At 42.4% G+C, this 18,742-nt stretch overlaps 1 protein-coding gene across 1 annotated transcript in view; it reads right to left on the bottom strand.

Moving 5' to 3' along the window:
- The window catches only part of LOC121872649 (transmembrane ascorbate-dependent reductase CYB561-like), a 101,080-nt gene extending 82,738 nt beyond the window's left edge, over window positions 1-18,342 (bottom strand). Inside the window, exon 1 of the mRNA XM_042375585.1 lies at window positions 18,209-18,342. The gene's annotated coding sequence lies outside the window, so the exon portion shown is untranslated. The remainder of the gene's footprint in view (window positions 1-18,208) is intronic.
- Between the last annotated feature and the right edge of the window lie 400 nt (window positions 18,343-18,742).

Raw genomic sequence — 18,742 nt, 5'->3', positions numbered from 1 at the left:
TACTCATCCTCCTGGAATACGATGACTCATTCTCCTGGAATACGATGACTCATTCTCCTGGAGTATAATGACTCATTCTCCTGGAGTATGACGACTCATTTTCCTGGAGTATAATGACTCATTCTCCTGGAGTATAATGACTCATTCTCCTGGAGTATAATGACTCATTCTCCTGGAGTATAATGACTCATTCTCCTGGAGTATAATGACTCATTCTCCTGGAGTATAATGACTCATTCTCCTGGAGTATAATGACTCATTCTCCTGGAGTATGATGACTCATTCTCCTGGAGTATGATGACTCATTCTCCTGGAGTATAATGACTCATTCTCCTGGAGTATAATGACTCATTCTCCTGGAGTATGATGACTCATTCTCCTGGAGTATGATGACTCATTCTCCTGGAGTATAATGACTCATTCTCCTGGAGTATAATGACTCATTCTCCTGGAGTATAATGACTCATTCTCCTGGAGTATGATGACTCGATCCCCTGCACGACCAGTTGCATTGAGTACGATGACGTTAGTGTACTCGAAGGGGTGGAGGTAAAGTTATCGTACTCGAGGGGTTACACCGCTCTTGGTAACAACTCCGCCTAGTGATACCAGATATATTTGAATGTGTGTAGCGAGTCTCAGAACATCTGTCGACTCTTAGCACGATTGGGTGCTAACTTCTTGATATAATTACGGTAGTGTTATTATTAGTAACATTTCTGACGGAAGATAACAAGAAAATGGCCAAAATAAGACAAAATCCACGATACCTTCAGAGGAAACAACTTGGTCAAAAGAACAATAACAGACAACACCTGTATATTTGGGGGGGAAATAATCTGGGGTTAAAAAAGACAGACATTAGACAAATATAATCGAGGAAGAAATAATCTGGGGTAAAAAAAATGGTAGGCATTATCTTGAGAAAAACAGTTATATGCTAAGAATTAATGGACGTAATATGTTCATACCTTATCAGGACGTATAGGTGCCCGGGCGAAGGCTGGCGGAACTTATTGATGTTATACCGTTCTGCTAGTTTGGTTAACACTGAATACGGATTTATTCACGCTGTAAACAACCAACCGGGGTAACTAGACGCTATTTCACCTGTATATATCAGTGCTCATAACCCTGAGTATCTAATTTATAAATTTCTTGAATATTTGTGTATTATTCACCAACATTAATGTATAAGCAACCTTACAGTCACAAAAAGGTGTTGTAAATATGTAGGTGAATCATTAGCTGGATGAGGTACTCACCTGAGTGGGTAATTACCTTAGAATCGTATTGTGTGTGTGTGTGATCACGTGAGAACTGTAGACACCCACACGTGTAGGGGACACTTGACGTACAATAAGACGAGAGGCTCACTGCTGTGTTAACCCTGCCAACTCCAACTCACACCTGTCTTCAGGTATACTGTACACCTGTGAATAACTTTCTCTCTCTCAAAACAGGTGCGGTAATCACGCACACCCAGAGAGTACACTACTCCAGCACCTTACACACGCTACACCCCATGAATTCATCACTGGTGCTGCAAGAAGCAATTTCATATTATATCTCTAATATAGCAAGAGTCGCACCTGTGTACCGAACCCCACACACTGGGTACCTCCCTCTCACGCCACTGAGGGACGGGATAGAATGTTTGTATCATTATAATTCACTTTTAAATACGTTCCTTAGTTGAAGACGAAATTGTGTACTGCACTGAGGAAACTTTGTCATAAGTTAGTTGATATTATTTCGCTGATATAATATTATGCGCTAAGTTAACACCATTGAGAGCGTGTTACCGATCCTTATACTTACCTTTATACAAGTGCAGACGTGTATACATGACTGTGAGGATACATACACGCATGCAAGTATCATACTAACTTTAATCCATCGTCTTTCTGTGTATCACCAGGTATGACTGGATTTCCTTAACAAATAATAACTTAAAACATACAATTACCTTGAGTTGTCTACGCCCCAGCTGACGTCATCAACTTACCTGGGAAATACAGACAATTCAATAAGAAACATTACTACAACACTACTGAACCTAAACCAAGATTTATTTGGAACACGTCAAGATTAGACCCACTAGCTTATTATTAACCACCCTAACGATAACCTCACTTAATCCACCCCCCTCCCTCACCCTACAGGTAACGTTTGGATATTCAATCAAGGGAAATAACCTGGAGTGACTAATCTTCATGTGTTTTAATGTTTTTCCCTCTCTTATGTAAATTAACTGATTATAGTGACTTATTTCCTCCCTCTAGAAGTTTGTAATTAATGATGGAAGAGGATCAGTGGTTTAAAGTTTTAGTGATTAATTTATTTTTATTATTACTGTATTTGGAAATGATGGTGGTGGCGGCAGAGGAACACTTTTAAGTACAGGGTTCAGAAAGATCCAGGACAGAATAATATCGATTAATTATATTATTTGAGGATCCCCCCACCCCCTCCTTCCTCCTCCTCGGAAAAATATTATAAATATTTTTCTTGGTTATTAGTGAAAAGTTTAATCATATGGTTATAATAATAATATCGATAATAATATTTTAAATCAAATATCAACAGTAATAATAATAATAATAATAATAATAATAATAATAATAATAATAATAATAATATCAGCAGTAATGTTATCAACATTAATAATATCAACAGTAATAATATCAACAGTAATAATGTCAATAATAATAACAATAATATCACCATGTTGCTGACCCTCGTGTTCCCCATTACAGCACATAGTTGCAGCCACTCACGCAGAGAAATATTACATTGTATTCCCTCCACGACCCTCGACCAAAATTAAATGCGCTTCACTATTAGCAATAAGAGCCGAATGTATTTCCCTTCGACCAGAACAGTGTACCAGTGAAACTCTGAACAGTGTACCAGTGAAACTCTGAACAGTGTACCAGTGAAACTCTGAACAGTGTACCTGTGAAAACTCTGAACAGTGTACCAGTGAAACTCTGAACAGTGTACCAGTGAAACTCTGAACAGTGTACCAGTGAAACTCTGAACAGTGTACCAGTGAAACTCTGAACAGTGTACCAGTGAAACTCTGAACAGTGTACCAGTGAAAACTCTGAACAGTGTACCAGTGAAAACTCTGAACAGTGTACCAGTGAAAACTCTGAACAGTGTACCAGTGAAAACTCTGAACAGTGTACCAGTGAAAACTCTGAACAGTGTACCAGTGAAAACTCTGAACAGTGTACCAGTGAAAACTCTGAACAGTGTACCAGTGAAAACTCTGAACAGTGTATCGGTGAAATCCAGATTAGTGTATCTGTGAAACTCAGATTAGTGTATCTGTGAAACTCAGATTAGTGTATCGGTGAAACTCAGATTAGTGTATCGGTGAAACTCAGATCAGTGTACCAGTGAAAATCAGATCAGTGTACTAACCATCTTGGGGTCCTAAGTAATAAAAAAATATAGCATCAGAATTAGCCCTGATGGTGTATTCAGAATCTTTCCAAATGTTCTGTACCATATATTTTTTTTCCTTTGGCTGGTGTTAACTGGACGTATCTAGTTAAATTAGTAACGTGTAATTTTCGTGTTTATTTTTGAGGTTTAAATAATTCAAGCACTTTGGTGTGTGCGTGTGTGTGTGCTATTTACAGAACATAGTTAAGGTATAGTTTCACGTTTTTTTTTGGGGGGGGGGGTAACCTAAGGGCCACCAGTTTAAGATCCATGTTCAGTTCCAAGAAAATATTTATCATGCGGACCTTTGAGAGGAACATTAATCCTAGCTCAGGTGTTGCCACTAGTTAATGTAAATCCCTGTGTTAATCACTTAATTTAAATATCCGGGTGTTGGTGTAGGTAGATATACAGAGATGTGACGCTGGGAGATTCTTTGATTATGTGACCTGACCTAACCTGTGGCGCCCCCCCCCCCCCTTAGATTTAATCATGTGACCCTCTGAGACTTGATCATGTGGCCCCTGAGACTTGATCATTTGGCCCCCGAGACTTAACCATGTTGCCCCCTGAGACTTAATCAAGTGACCTCCTGACCTGACCCGTGACCTCTGACCCCCTATCACAGCTAGTGGGTGGAAAGGGGGGGGGGGTCCTGTTTGACTGCCAATACCGGTGACATTTCTCTCGCCTTTTATCACCTCGTCATTAACAGTGTTTGAATTACCCTCTGACCTATAGAACCCAATATGGCCGAATGTCATTATTTAGCGCAGGTGGTTGTTTAGTACACCTGTCATGTGATTATTAATATACAAATCGAAAAGGTTAGGATTATAAAACGGTGTTGGTTAGATACTCTGGTAACTTTATTGCCTGGCCCCTACCCCTATTATATCAACACGACCAGCGGGTGATTGGTGTGCGTATGTTTGCTTGTGTGTGCGTGTGTGCTCGTGAGAGAGAGAGAGCTCGTGAGCGAGCGTGAGAGATAAGAGAACATAAGAACAAAAGAATGGAGGAAACTGTAGCGGGCCTATTGGCCCACACTGGGCAGTCCCATTTACACCCAACCCCTATCGCTCATATATCCATCCAACTTATATTTGAAGCTATCCAGCGTATTCGAGTTAATGATGGTGTTTGGTAACTTGTTTCACTCATCCACTATTCTATTTCACGCCTAAATCTAAATTTGTTTAATTTAAAACCATTGTTACAAGTTCTCTTCTGGTTGGACAGTTTGAGTACCTTTGTAATGTCCCCTTTGTTTAACCCTGACTTCCATTTATACACCTCGATCATATCTCCCCTCACTCTACGTCTCTTGGTTAGGTTAGATTTTATTAGCTGTGGAGTGATTAACTTTCAGGTGAAATAAGGTGGGGTGTGTAATCTTCAGGTGATAAGGTAGCTCTTTAGAAGCTGTGAGACGTTTCGAGTGTTTTAAGAATATATATTTTCAAGTTGCTAAACACATCCAGTAATCAGTTCATGTTATCCTTTGTGTGTGTGTGTGTGTTTTATTTTTTTTTATTTTTCATTTTATGATACGATGGTTGTGACTGGAGGCCAAGATGGGCGGGCGTGTCACCTCCAACCCACCCACCCACCAAACAGCCTGGCTTACTGGGCCATTCTGAGACCATTGACCTGTCAACCCAAGGGAGTCTGTCCGTGGTCCAGGCGTCATGTGCCCTGACTGTGGGAGACAATGTAGGAACTTCTCGTAGTTTCCCCTGTCATTGTGTAGATAACAGTGAACTTAGGTGCACTTCTATTGAGATTATTTCCGTAATTGTGTCCCCTAATTAGTGCTAAGCGGATGTCTAATTATGGTACTCAATGTAATTTTTTATGCCTTTTTGGATTTTTAGGGGGGCGTAAGTTAGTTTTTTTTTGGTACGTTCTTACATTTGCAGTTACAAGGACACATCAACGTGTTTACTTCTGAGAATCCTGGTCCTGTAGTATGGTTATGGTGGTGGTGAAGGTGGGTGGTGTATTCCTCTGACTGTTACCTGGAGGGTCTAGCTGGGCTACCACTTGCATCACCAACACAACACTTCACAGTCATCATACAACAACTCGTTCTCTCACTCACTAGCACAACACTCCACGAGCATCAGACAACAACAACAACTCGTTCTCTCACTCACTAGCACAACACTCCACGAGCATCAGACAACACCAACAACAACAACTCGTTCTCTCACTCACTAGCACAACACTCCACGAGCATCAGACAACGACAACAACTCGTCCCCTCGCCAATACCTTCCAGTCGACTCTCTTTCACACTGTACAGTAAGAATTGATCCACAGCTGAGATAGATCAAAAGAAATGGGTATAATACAGGCATCCAAACCTCTACACTGTTGATTATATCTTCCCTTGACTTGTCTTGACATATGTAGCTAAGATAGAGAGACTATTGATTGTGTTAATGGGTAGGACAGGGATTAGCATTAGGACTGTACTAAGGTGGTATTAGGGCAGGGGATTGGTTTAGGATAAGGATTAGGAGAATGACATTATCCGGCCTAAACCAGATATATTATATGTTTAGGGTCAAATAATGTACTTGGATAGTAAACACAAGTGATCGCGAGCACCTTCGTGCCCAGTGAAAGCTTGAACACTCGTGCTTGGCTAGCGTACAGCGAATGAGGGTGCGCCAAGTCCGTAGATTTGCATGGTTAATCAGGGTGCGCTAAATCCGTAGACTTGCATCGTTTTCCATCGTAAATAAAATGGTTAATTAATGCCTTCCTAAAGAAACCATCGACATGGGACCTGGTTTGTTCCACTCTACGAATTTTTTTGAGATTTTTCCCACCAAGTTTTATGAAAAACGATTGTGCCGTTTCGGCTGCCCAGAACAGACAGACAGACAGACACACGGCTAGTCCTATAGTGTATTAGATGTAACTTCCAGCGCTTATTGTTATGTGATTGGATTATGTTCCTATTTTTTTTTCAGTAGCCAATAGTGAAAGTAGAAGTGACGTCCTATGGCCAGGGTTCCTTTATGGAGCTGGTAGAGTATTGTGGGTTATGGTTTAATGAAGGTGGAACGAAGGGGCAAGGAAAAGGTTGGAGAGGTTAGGAGGCTACACAATAAACTATACAGGACGCATGTGTAAAATTCTCTCTCTCACCCTGTATTAATATTGTTCCTAATTTCCAAAATCTCCCGAGAAAATAATTAATAATAATAATAATAATAATATTAAACGGTTTATTAATAGAGTTGCAGCCGGTGGCTGAAAATATACACTTACATTTGATTTAGACATAATGATATAATATGCATTGAATACATTTACAGGGCTGTACAGTACATAAATCAGGCGTTGTTTATTATTTTAACAATAGATGGTATGGTGCTATTCTTAAATCTATCGGTGCGGGCTCTTATGGGCTGAATTTTGTTGTAGTGGCGGACTGTGCGAGGTGGGTGGGGGGCTGCAGGAGGTGGCGATGACGAGAGTGGTGCAATAGTTGGCTGCCAAACCTTTCCAGTGCTTGGTGGTGGAGGTCACTGAGGGATGGCATTTCCAGGGTGGAGAGAGCGTTGGTGTAGCCGGAGTAGTCAGTGCCGAGCATGATTTTGCGGGCCCTTTCTGTACCTTCTCTAGCTGACGTTGTTGGGTGGAGTTGAGGGAAGACGACCAGGCTGGTGATGCATACGTTAGTTTGGGGAGAATAAAGGCGTTGTAGATGGTCCTCAGCTCTGGTGTGGGTGTCCCAAGTGACCTAAGTCGTCATAGCATGTAAAGACGGTACCAGGCTGCCTTGACTGTGTTATTTACATGGGCCTTCCAGTCAAGTTTGTTGTCTATAGTTACATGTCTTCCATGTCTGTTCTTAGGGTGGTGGTCAGTCTTACAAGAAAATGATATGGCTCGCTACACCTTCTTCTTCTCCATATTCCTCTTCTTCACCATATTCCTCTTCTTCACCATATTCCTCTTCTTCTCCATAGTCCTCTTCACCATATTCCTCCTCTTCACCATATTCCTCTTCTTCACCATATTCCTCTTCTTCATCTTCCTCTTCTTCATATTCACCTTTATTATCTTCCTCTTCTTCACCATCTTCATCCTCATCATCATCATCATTTCCTTCTTCTTACCAGAGTCCGATTTTCGAATTCATGAGGTCGGTGGTAATATTTTATTGACTTGTTCATTTTTAAAGGCGGGAGTTGAGGAGCGTGGCGCAGTGAAGGAAATGTTTAATGTCTCGTCATGGGGGAGGAATGGGTGAGAGAGAGGGGGGGTGAAATGGGTGAGAGGGAGGATGGGTGAGGTGGAGGATTGGGTGAGAGGGAGGGTTGGGTGAGAGGTAGGAATGGATGTGAGAGGAGGAGGAATGGTTGAGAGGGGAGGGGGAATGGGTGAGGGGGAAGAGATGGTTAAGAGGTAGGAATGGGTGAGAGAATGGGGGGGAAAGGGTGAGAGGGAGGAAGAATAGGTGAGAGAGGGGGAGAGAAACCTATCCTAACCTAAATTAGTAACTCAAACTTAACCTAACCTCATCTACTTTGACTTAACCTAACTCCTCCTCCCAAGTTAAGTTAGGTTAGTTTAGCTGAGGGGTGTCTAATCTTCAGATGACTTACAAGTGTCTCATCTTTAACACCGCCTCGCTGCCCTCACGACCAAACTTGATCAACACTTAAGGTTGTTTTGTGCTTTTTCGTTGGAGATATGAGGACGCTCCTGATTGGTTCATCTAAGCATTGATTGGTACATACAATGGGTAGCTTAAGAGGGCGTCAAAATGGTGATGAGACTCGACCGGAATAAATACGTTCTGATCCACCATCCACAAACGCGTTCTCTGATCCACCAACACGTTCTGATACCACCATCCACAAGCACGTTCTGATTCATCATCCACAAACGCGTTCTCTGATCCACCATCCACAAGCACGTTCTGATTCACCATCCACATACACGTTCTCTGATCCACCATCCACAAACACGTTCTCTAATCCAGCATCCACACTCACGTTCTAATTCACCATCCACACACACATTCTCTGATCCACCATCCACAAACACGTTCTCTGATCCACCATCCACAAACACGTTCTGATACCACCATCCACAAACACGTTCTCTAATCCAGTATCCACACACACGTTCTAATTCACCATCCACACACACGTTCTAATCCGCCATCCACACACACACACACACACGTTCTAATCCACCATCCACACACACACACGTTCTAATCCACCATCCACAAACACACACACTGATCCACCATTCACAAACACATTCTGATCCACCATCCACAAACACGTTCTCTGATCCACCATCCGCACACACACACGTTCTAATCCACCATCCAAAAACACGTTCAGCCACAACATCAACAAGTTAGGACACGTTCATCTAGTGGTGGATATAACCTCCACACACACACACACACACAGTTTGACCTTATACCTCTCGCCTCCACATAACTCACGTGACCTTCTGTTATTTTTACGTCCACCGTCACAATCAATATGACCACAGCTAAACCTAACACTACATCCCTCCCTCCTCCCCTCCGACGAGCATCCTGGTATTAACACTTCCCACCACCATCAACACTTTTACCACCGCCATTAACACTTACCACCGCCATTAACACTTACCACCGCCATTAACACTTACCACCGCCATTAACACTATACCATCACCATCAACACTATACCACCACCATCAACACTATACCACCACCATCACCACAAGATTAACACTATACCATCACCATCAACACTATACCACCACCAAACAACCATCACTACAATATTAACACTATACCATCACCATCAACACTATACCACCATCAACACCATTCCACCACCATCAACACCATACCACCACCATCAACACTATACCACCATCAACACTATACCACCATCAACACCATACCACCACCATCAACACTATACCACCACCATCAACACATACCATCACCATCAACACTATACCACCACCATCAACACTATACCATCACCATCAACACTATACCACCACCATCAACACTATACCATCACCATCAACACTATACCACCACCATCAACACTATACCACCACCATCAACACTATACCACCACCATCAACACTATACCATCACCATCAACACTATACCATCACCATCAACACTCATACCATCACCATCAACACTATACCATCACCATCAACACTATACCACCACACACTATACCAACCATCAACACTATACCACACCATCAACACTATACCACCACCATCAACACTATACCACCACCATCAACACTATACCACCACCATCAACACTATACCACCACCATCAACACTATACCACCACCATCAACACTATACCACCACCATCAACACTATAACCACCACCATCAACACTATACCACCACCATCAACACTATACCACCACCATCAACCATACCATCACATCAACATACCACCACCATCAACACTATACCATCACCATCAACACTATACCACCACCATCAACACTATACCATCACCATCAACACTATACCACCACCATCAACACTATACCACCACCATCAACACTATACCACCACCATCAACACTATACCATCACCATCAACACAATACCACTACCAAACAACCATCACTACAATATTAACACTACCATCACCATCAACACTATACCATCACCATCAACACAATACCACTACCAAACAATCATCACTACAATATTAACACTACCATCACCATCAACACTATACCACTACCACCTTCAGCACAATACAACCACCACCAAACAACCATCACTACAATATTAACACTATACCACCACCATCAACACTATACCATCACCATCAACACACTACCACTATCAACACTAAACCACCACCATCAAACAATTATCACCACAATATTAACACTATACCACCACCATCAACACTATACCACTACCATCAAACACCATCACCGCAATATTAACACTATACCACCACCATCAAACACCATCACCACAATATTAACACTGTACCACCATCAACACTATACCACCACCTTTAAACAACCATCACCACAATATTAACACTGTACCACCATCAACACTATACCACCACCTTTAAACAACCATCACCACAATATTAACACTGTACCACCATCAACACTATACCACCACCTTTAAACAACCATCACCACAATATTAACACAATACCACCACCACCAATACTATCAACATCACCACTATACGACTATTACCAGTAAGCACAGCACCATAACCACTACAATCCATTATGCCTCTGCGTCCACCCGAGCACCATTAAAACGACTTCACCCATTGTAACACCATCACCGACACCACAACAATACAGTCAACTTTTCACCTATACCACAAGGTGTATCGTTACTGTCAAATACACTCTAGTACCTTGTTATTTGATAAGTGTGTGTGTGTGTGTCCAAATTCTTATGTCACCGTCAGAAATACTACAGTAACACATGACTAATTAATGAATCTAATAATAAAATTTGTAAACAATATAGTTAACTAGAAATGTGAATACTAAAGATAATGAAAAACTAAATAAAAATATAAATTAAGGAAAAAGAAAATTACACGAATTATATCTTGAGAGCAAATATAACTAACCTCCATCCTGACTCCTGTGTGTACGTTATAGGTCCACTTGTTAACCCTTTAGCAGCGGGAGGTTACCCTAAGCCGAATAAAATCGTCTGGCGGTAGCCAGAATATAATGGCAAGTGCGTGAAACGCGGCGAAAGGGTTATCATCCCAGTAGGTCATTGTCAGAAACAAATCACTTTTTTATTATAGCATTTTTTTCCATTTCCAAAAGCTCTCCGTCACACAAAAGTACGAATCATAATTAAAATGTCTGAAAATTTTAATTCATATTGGGTGATGCTTTTATTAATGTTTCCAAATTAAAATATGTACAGTATCTCATGTTCGCCATTGCTTATAATTGTTTTTAATAATTATGTAACAAGAATTAATTTGTGATAGAAGAGCTGGTGTGTCCTAAACACGGTAACTTTCGGTAAATCATGTATTTTTAATGGTAGTATGAAGTATGCTTAGTCCTAATAATTACAAACTATTCTTTAGAATTTCTTATATCGTTTTTAAAACACTACATGGAGGGGGGGAGACATACGTTTCTAAGGGTGTCTCACAATGTCACGCTCAGGGGGAAACCTTGATAGTTTTAAGGTATACTGGTATTTCAAAATAATGTTGTCAATGTGGATACAGTACCAGATTAACTTTAATATTTAATGGGAGAAAGTGTCGAGCTGTTTTTTTTGTAAAACTAATAAAATTATAATATTTTCTATAATATTATATACTGTATACCTCTTACATAATAGATAAACTGATGCATTGAAGTTGCTTAAATTTTAAAATTTAAATATGTTGAGCGGCTGAAGGAGACTCAGTTGGTAATCCAGCCTGGGGCCCTCCACCCATTTTAATATAAATGTATACACTGAAACCCACTTAATAAGACTAGCCCGTCTCTCCACAACATATGTACATCACTGCGGACATGTTTACTGTAACCGTGGGCTTCTTGCTGGGACACGGCCGTGGATATGTTTACTGTAGCTGTGAGCGTCTATATTGACCTTGCTGTGAGCTTACTGGGAGACGGCCGTGGATATGATTACCGTAGACGTGTGCTTGCTGAGGCACGGCTGTGGACTTAAAGGTTTGTAATTGAATTGGCAAGGCGTGGGTAACTAAACTGTAAATTTGTGCCAAAAAATGCTACGCTACACACTAATGAGAATGTGTGTGTGTAATCCCCGGGATCCTAGGGTTGGTTTACCTCTAAGGGTGTGACTGCTGACCTGAACTGCTAGTCGAAGTTCAAGGAAGAAATATTGTACCGTAGTCTTCCCAGGCTAATAGGTTGGAACACCAACCACCTAAAAGCACATTGTCTAGGGCTCTAGGCCGTAATTTCTTGTCATATACTCGTACCTCTCCCCGGTCTCTCGGGAACCATCATATGCACGTCAAATTTACACGACTAACACTAAATAAAGCTTACCAACGTAGGATATTGTCTTGTTAATTACATATATATTGCATAAAAGCGACAAGCTAGTGAAGTTAATTATATATATTATGGATAAAAGCGACAAGCTAGTGAAGCCACCACATACCTTAATCGAATTAGCTATCTTGATCTTCTATTGTTTGTCCAGTCGTCTCGTAAGTCATTAAGTATCGGTATTTATTACAGCGCGTGTATGTGCATCATTTAGGAAACCACTCATATAAATGTACTGTACAGCAAAATCTGATCGCTGAACTATCAACTTTTAGGGTGTTTTCAATTAATATGAATCGGGCAAATAATACTGTAAATGAAAGAAGCCCCATTCATACCATCGCTCAATTTAGGTAGATATTATGGAAAATTTTGCTAATAGCTTCCATTAATTTCATACAACAGTATTTTATGTGATCATTTTTTTAACGTTTTCTCGGCTTTTAAGCCAGATAGTGACGCGTCAACTAAAGGCAACAGCCAATATCTCGGTTTTCTTTGGTTGCGACAAGGAACACGGAGCCTTCTCAGCGTATACTAAACTAGAAATGCAATTAACTCTATTCCGAGGTGATGAGACAGGTGACCCTAGAGACGGTGAAATTGTTAGACCACATAATGTTTAGGTACATATTTTAATCTCTGTGGTGATCAGCTATGTTTACGAATAATTTTAGCACGTACATAAATAATCTGTTATTCGTGATTATTTTCACACCAAGTAAAGCCTCTTACTTATTACTCTCCCCGTAACAACAATGTTTTGAAAAATTAAAATATGAGACCTTGTGGTGCAAACTAATATTTTTTTTTAATTGCGTCGTTAGCTGTTGTTCTAAAGTTGAGTTATTGCTTGACTCTTGAAAGTTAAAAGAAGACAAATTTCACGGTCAAAAAGATGCTGTTATTTTAGATGGATGTTTTTACCAAGTGGAATTTTAATAATAATAATAATAATAATAATAATAATAATAAAATAATAATAATAATAATAATAATAATAATTAACGGTTTATTGAAAGAGCATGGCAACCGGAAGGCTGGAAATATACAGTTGCATAATTGGGGAATGGGTGTGCTGTTGGTCCTGTTTGTTTCTCACTGGATGGTTCCTCATAACATATAAGAGTCGCTTCATGTAAGTAAACATAATATATTCTTTCTCTAACTCACAAACACACACATCAATCCATTCAATTACACACACACACACACCTTACCTACCACCCTCCTACTCTCACAATCCTCAACTCACCCCACCAACCCACACACTATCTACTGCACCATATACAGCTACAGATAATCCCTGGATGGAATGAGTGTTCACGGCCTCCATCAGTAAGAACAAAGGCTCGTACTGGTAGTAGTGAACGGCCAAACATGACTTGCTTTTAGTCTGTGTGTATTCAGTATACCTCGTACCTGTCTCTAGAGTAAAGCCAGAGACATGATAGCGCATCACTGGTGTACTGCTGAATATGTATATTAAATCAGCGTGGCTCTGATCACACACACACACACACACACTCCCTCTGTGTGTGTGTGTGTGTGTGTGTGTGTGTGTGTTTTCCTCCCACTCAGCTTAGGTCAACAGTGTCGTCCAAGGTGAGGCTCACACGGGGAATAAGACAACAACGGTAAGAGTGTTCGCTTGATAGCACCGCTTGTTCTGGCTTTAGATAAGATCGCCAGGCCTGGGGTAGAGCCGTCTGGGTGTAGAGGGGGATATGGAGAGAGGGAGGGAGAGTTGCTTGGTGGGAGGGTAGGTTGGAGGGAGGTAGGAAGAGAAGGTTGGAGAGAGGGAGGGAGGAAGAGAAGGTTGGAGGGAGGGAAGAATTGATTGAAGGGAAGGAGATGTGGATGGATGGAGGGAAGGAGAGTTGGTTGGAAGGAGGGAAGGAGAGTTGGTTGGAGGGAGGGAAAGGAAGGAAGGAGAGTTGGTTGGAGGTAAGGAAGGAGAGTTGGTTGGAGGAAGGGAAGGAGAATTGGTTGAGGGAAGGCGAGTTGGAGGGAAGGAAGGAAGGAGAGTTGGTTGGAGGGAAGGCGAGTTGGTTGGAGGGAAGGAAGGAAGAGTTGGTTGGAGGGAAGGAAGGAGAGTTGGTTTGGAGGGAAGGAAGGAAGGAAGGAGAGTTGGTTGGAGGAGGAAGGAAGGAAGGAAGGAAGGAGAGTTGGTTGGAGGGGAAGGAAGGAGAGTTGGTTGGAGGGAAGGAAGGGGAGTTGGTTGAGGGAGGAAGGGAAGGAAGGAAGGAAGAGAAGGAAGGAAGGAGAGTTGGTTGGAGGGAAGGAAGGAGTTGGTTGGAGGGAAGGAAGGAGTTGGTTGGGGGAAGGAAGGAAGGAGAGTTGGTTGGAGGAAGGAAGGAAGGAGAGTTGGTTGGAGGGAAGGAAGGAAGGAGAGTTGGTTGGAGGGAAGGAAGGAAGAGAGTTGGTTGGAGGGAAGGAAGGAAGGAAGGAGAGTTGGTTGGAGGGAGGAAGGAGAGTTGGTTGGATGGAGGGAAGGAGAGTTGGTTGGAGGGAAGGAAGGAGAGTTGGTTGGAGGGAAGGAAGGAAGGAGAGTTGGTTGGAGGGAGGGAAGGAAAGTTGGTTGGATGGAGGAAGGAGAGTTGGTTGGAGGGAAGGAAGGAAGGAGAGTTGGTTGGAGGGAAGGAAGGAGAGTTGGAGGAGGGAAGGAGAGTTGGAAGGAAGGAAGGAAGGAATGAGAGATGGTTGGAGGGAAGGAAGGAGATGGTTGGAGGAAGGAAGGAGAGTTGGTTGGAGGAAGGAAGGAGAGTTGGTTGGAGGAAGGAAGGAGTTGGTTGGAGGGAGGGAAGAAGTTGGTTGGAAGGGGAAGGGAGTTGGTTGGAGGAAGGAAGGAAGGAGAGTTGGTTGGAGGGGAAGGAAGGAAGGAGAGTTGGTTGGAGGAAGGAAGGAGGAGATGGTTGGAGGGAAGGAAGGAAGGAGTTGGTTGGAAGGAAGGAAGGAGAGTTGGTTGGAGGGAAGGGAAGGAGAGTTGGTTGGAGGGGAGGGGAAGGCGAGTTGAGAGGGAGGAAGGAAGGAGAGTTGGTTGGAGGGAAGGAAGGAAGGAGAGTTGGTTGGAGGGAAGGAAGGAAGGAGAGTTGTTGGAGTGGTTGGAGGGAGGGAAGGAAAGGAAGGAGGAGGGAAGGAGAGTTGGTTGGAGGGAAGGAAGGAAGGAAGGAGAGTTGGTTAGAGGGAAGGAAGGGAGTTGGTTGGAGGGAAGGAAGGAGAGTTGGTTGAGGAGGGAAGGAGAGTTGGTTGGAAAGGGGAAGGAAATTGGTTGGAGGGAAGAAAGGAAGGAGAGTTGGGAAAGGGGGAAGGAAAATTGGTTGGAGGGAAGAAAGGAGTGTTGCTTGGGGGTAGGGATTGAAGGACGGGTGGAGAGAGGAAGGAAACATATTTGGAGGGGATGAAGGAAGGGGGGAAAAGGATTGGAAGGAAGGAGGTTTGAGAAAAGGCTGGAGGCCGGGTTGGAGTGGAGGCTGAAGGCCGGGTTGGAGGAGGCTGGAGGCTGGAGGAGGCTGGGAGGAGGGTTGAGTGAAGGGGATTGAGAGGGAAGATCAAAATAGGGAAAAGGGGTGAAGAAGGGGTGGAGGGATGAGAGAAGAAGGGGTGGGGCGGATGCGAGAGGTGAAGGAGAAGAGAATGTGGGAGGTGAAGGGCGAGGTGAGGCAGTAATAACATGAACGGGACTGATGGGTATTTTGAGGGAGAGAGTTGGTCAGGCACAGGTGTGTGTGTGTGTGTGTGTGTGTGTGTGTGTGTGTGTGTGTGTGTAAGGAGCCTGACACTTAACCCCTGACCTTTCTCCTGTTTGTATCTGTGTTTTCCTGGTAATTGCTCTTCAGTATGGCCGCCACTTTTGAGGAGATCTTAGCGTAAAAAATATTCTCCGATACCGTTTTTTTTTCTTCCCCCAGTCGAGTCGAGTTGAGAGGACACACACACACACACACACACTGGAGGAGCATCGTATGTGTCCCTCGGCACTATATGACATGCTTATGTCGCTAGCTGCGCCCTTTCCTGCTGGGAAATTAAAAGTGTGACATACATACATACATACATACATACATACATACATACATACATACACACACACACACACACACACATACATACGTGTACAATCAAAGACAAAATTCGTGTCGCGGTTTTGTCCGAAGATTAAATATAACTGGTGAAACATTATGAGAGCCCTACCACAAGGCAGAGCGCACCAAAAGTTTAGCCCTTCGGCATATGTTTTCACTACATTTCACGACGACTTTTGTCTTTCTTTGTACATGCACATGCGTACATCCACACAACACAGACACTAAATAAAATACTGTGCACACACACAGGAGGAAGATCAGGGGTTAAGTGTCTGGCTCCTTCTTACACACACACACACACACACATTACCTTACCATCACAACCATATGTGACACACACACACACACACACACACTACCCTACCCTACCCATCTCAACCATATATGACTTACACACACACACACACACACACACACACACACACACACACAATAATAAGCAACTCCTGATTTATGTACTGTACAGCCCTGTAAATGTATTCAACGCATATTATATCATTGTCTAAATCAAATGTAAGTCTGTATATTTTCAGCCACCGGCTGCAACTCTATTAATAAACCGTTTATTATTATTACATTATCCTACCCATCTCAACCATATGTGACTCAAACACACACACATATCATCTTAGTCCTACATGAACCCAAAATATACACGATATGACGATCAAGGTCATATTCGTTCTAAAGATGTAGCAGCATTTACACCTCTGACCTCACCGTGACCTTGAAGATGTAGGTTAAGATTTACTCCAGCAAGAACAGCAGGTAACAGCCCTTCCCCTCCCCTTTCCTCGCGGTCTTGGCTCCTCCCCGGGATAATAATAGAGGCGATGACCCTACATGATTCAGGGACATTGTAGTCGTGAAGCTTCTTAATACACGGGTAGATAGGAGGTCGACCCCTGGCAGGTAGGTAATGTAGCCTACATTATACTCTGTTATTATATTCCTGTCCGTTATGTATATGGAGAAAAAATATTAAAGTTATAAACTTAATATAACATTATTATTTTTGTTCATTATAATTATCTTCATGAGTGTTTATCACCGTTAGTTTTAATATTATTACAACGTATACCATGACCTGATAAAACTGGGGAGATTGTTGCACTCTCAAGGAACTGAAACACCCGGTACTGCATCGCCTTCGGGGCCAGTGAGGACGGTGACTGTCGTGGTCTGAACTTTTCTCTTTAGACTATACGTGGTTTTGCATTACTGTACACCATCATAAATTACACTTGTGCATTAATTAGAATGATAATCGATTTCAGCATGTGTATGTTTATATATCTCATTTATGGGATGGGTAATGTTTGACACGTTATATGAGCACAGTGAGAGCGAGGAGAATAGAGAAGAGTGCCGCAGTAACAAACAAACACAGCCCAGTAGCAGCGAGCACCACCCACACATAACTCACAAGGACACAGCGAGGCGGACTCTACCATATGGAAAACTCTGCGGCAGACAGACCACTGCAAAGACGGGGGAAAAACACACAGTAAACTGATGTCTGGTGCCCCGAACACGGCAGCACAGCCTGAGGCAACACAGCTGCTGGGAAGGTACTTGTATCCATAAGTTTACCTTGGCCAGATGGCTGAAGATCACCTGGATGACCCGGAGAACGTCCACAACCACCAGTTGCAGACACTGCCTCTACCGCCTAGATAGTTTCAGGTACGATTCGCGCGAGTCTTGTATCCATTCCACCCATGTGTGCCACGGTAGCCAATGGCAGTGGGGGGTGAGGCCCCTCGACCACTCACAGCTGACGCTTCAGTTTGAACCAACCAGTCGGGGGAAAACGCGCGAACTTTCTCAGCTAATGGGGAACGGCTGAGCATGTTATCGATTTCTAGGGTGCATTTGATGCGCACGTCTCCTTGCCTCCAAGATACTCTTTTTAGCTAATTGGTATATATTTAACTTTAAAAATTTTCTCATGTGACAATAAAAAATATTAGAAATTCCAAGTGATTCATTAATAGATAACTTTCATGGTAAGATAGTAATCAAGATAGTTAAAAGAAAATATTATTTCACTATAATCTGAAAAGAGTCGAAAATCCCTGGGAAAATATTGGAGCTATGCTAAAGCTCCTGTGAATGAAAAAAACT

Source organism: Homarus americanus, unplaced genomic scaffold, assembly GCF_018991925.1.
Source record: "Homarus americanus isolate GMGI-L3 unplaced genomic scaffold, GMGI_Hamer_2.0 scaffold39155, whole genome shotgun sequence".
NCBI classification, from domain to species: Eukaryota; Metazoa; Arthropoda; class Malacostraca; order Decapoda; family Nephropidae; genus Homarus; species Homarus americanus.
This window is presented reverse-complemented; position numbering and strand designations above follow the sequence as displayed.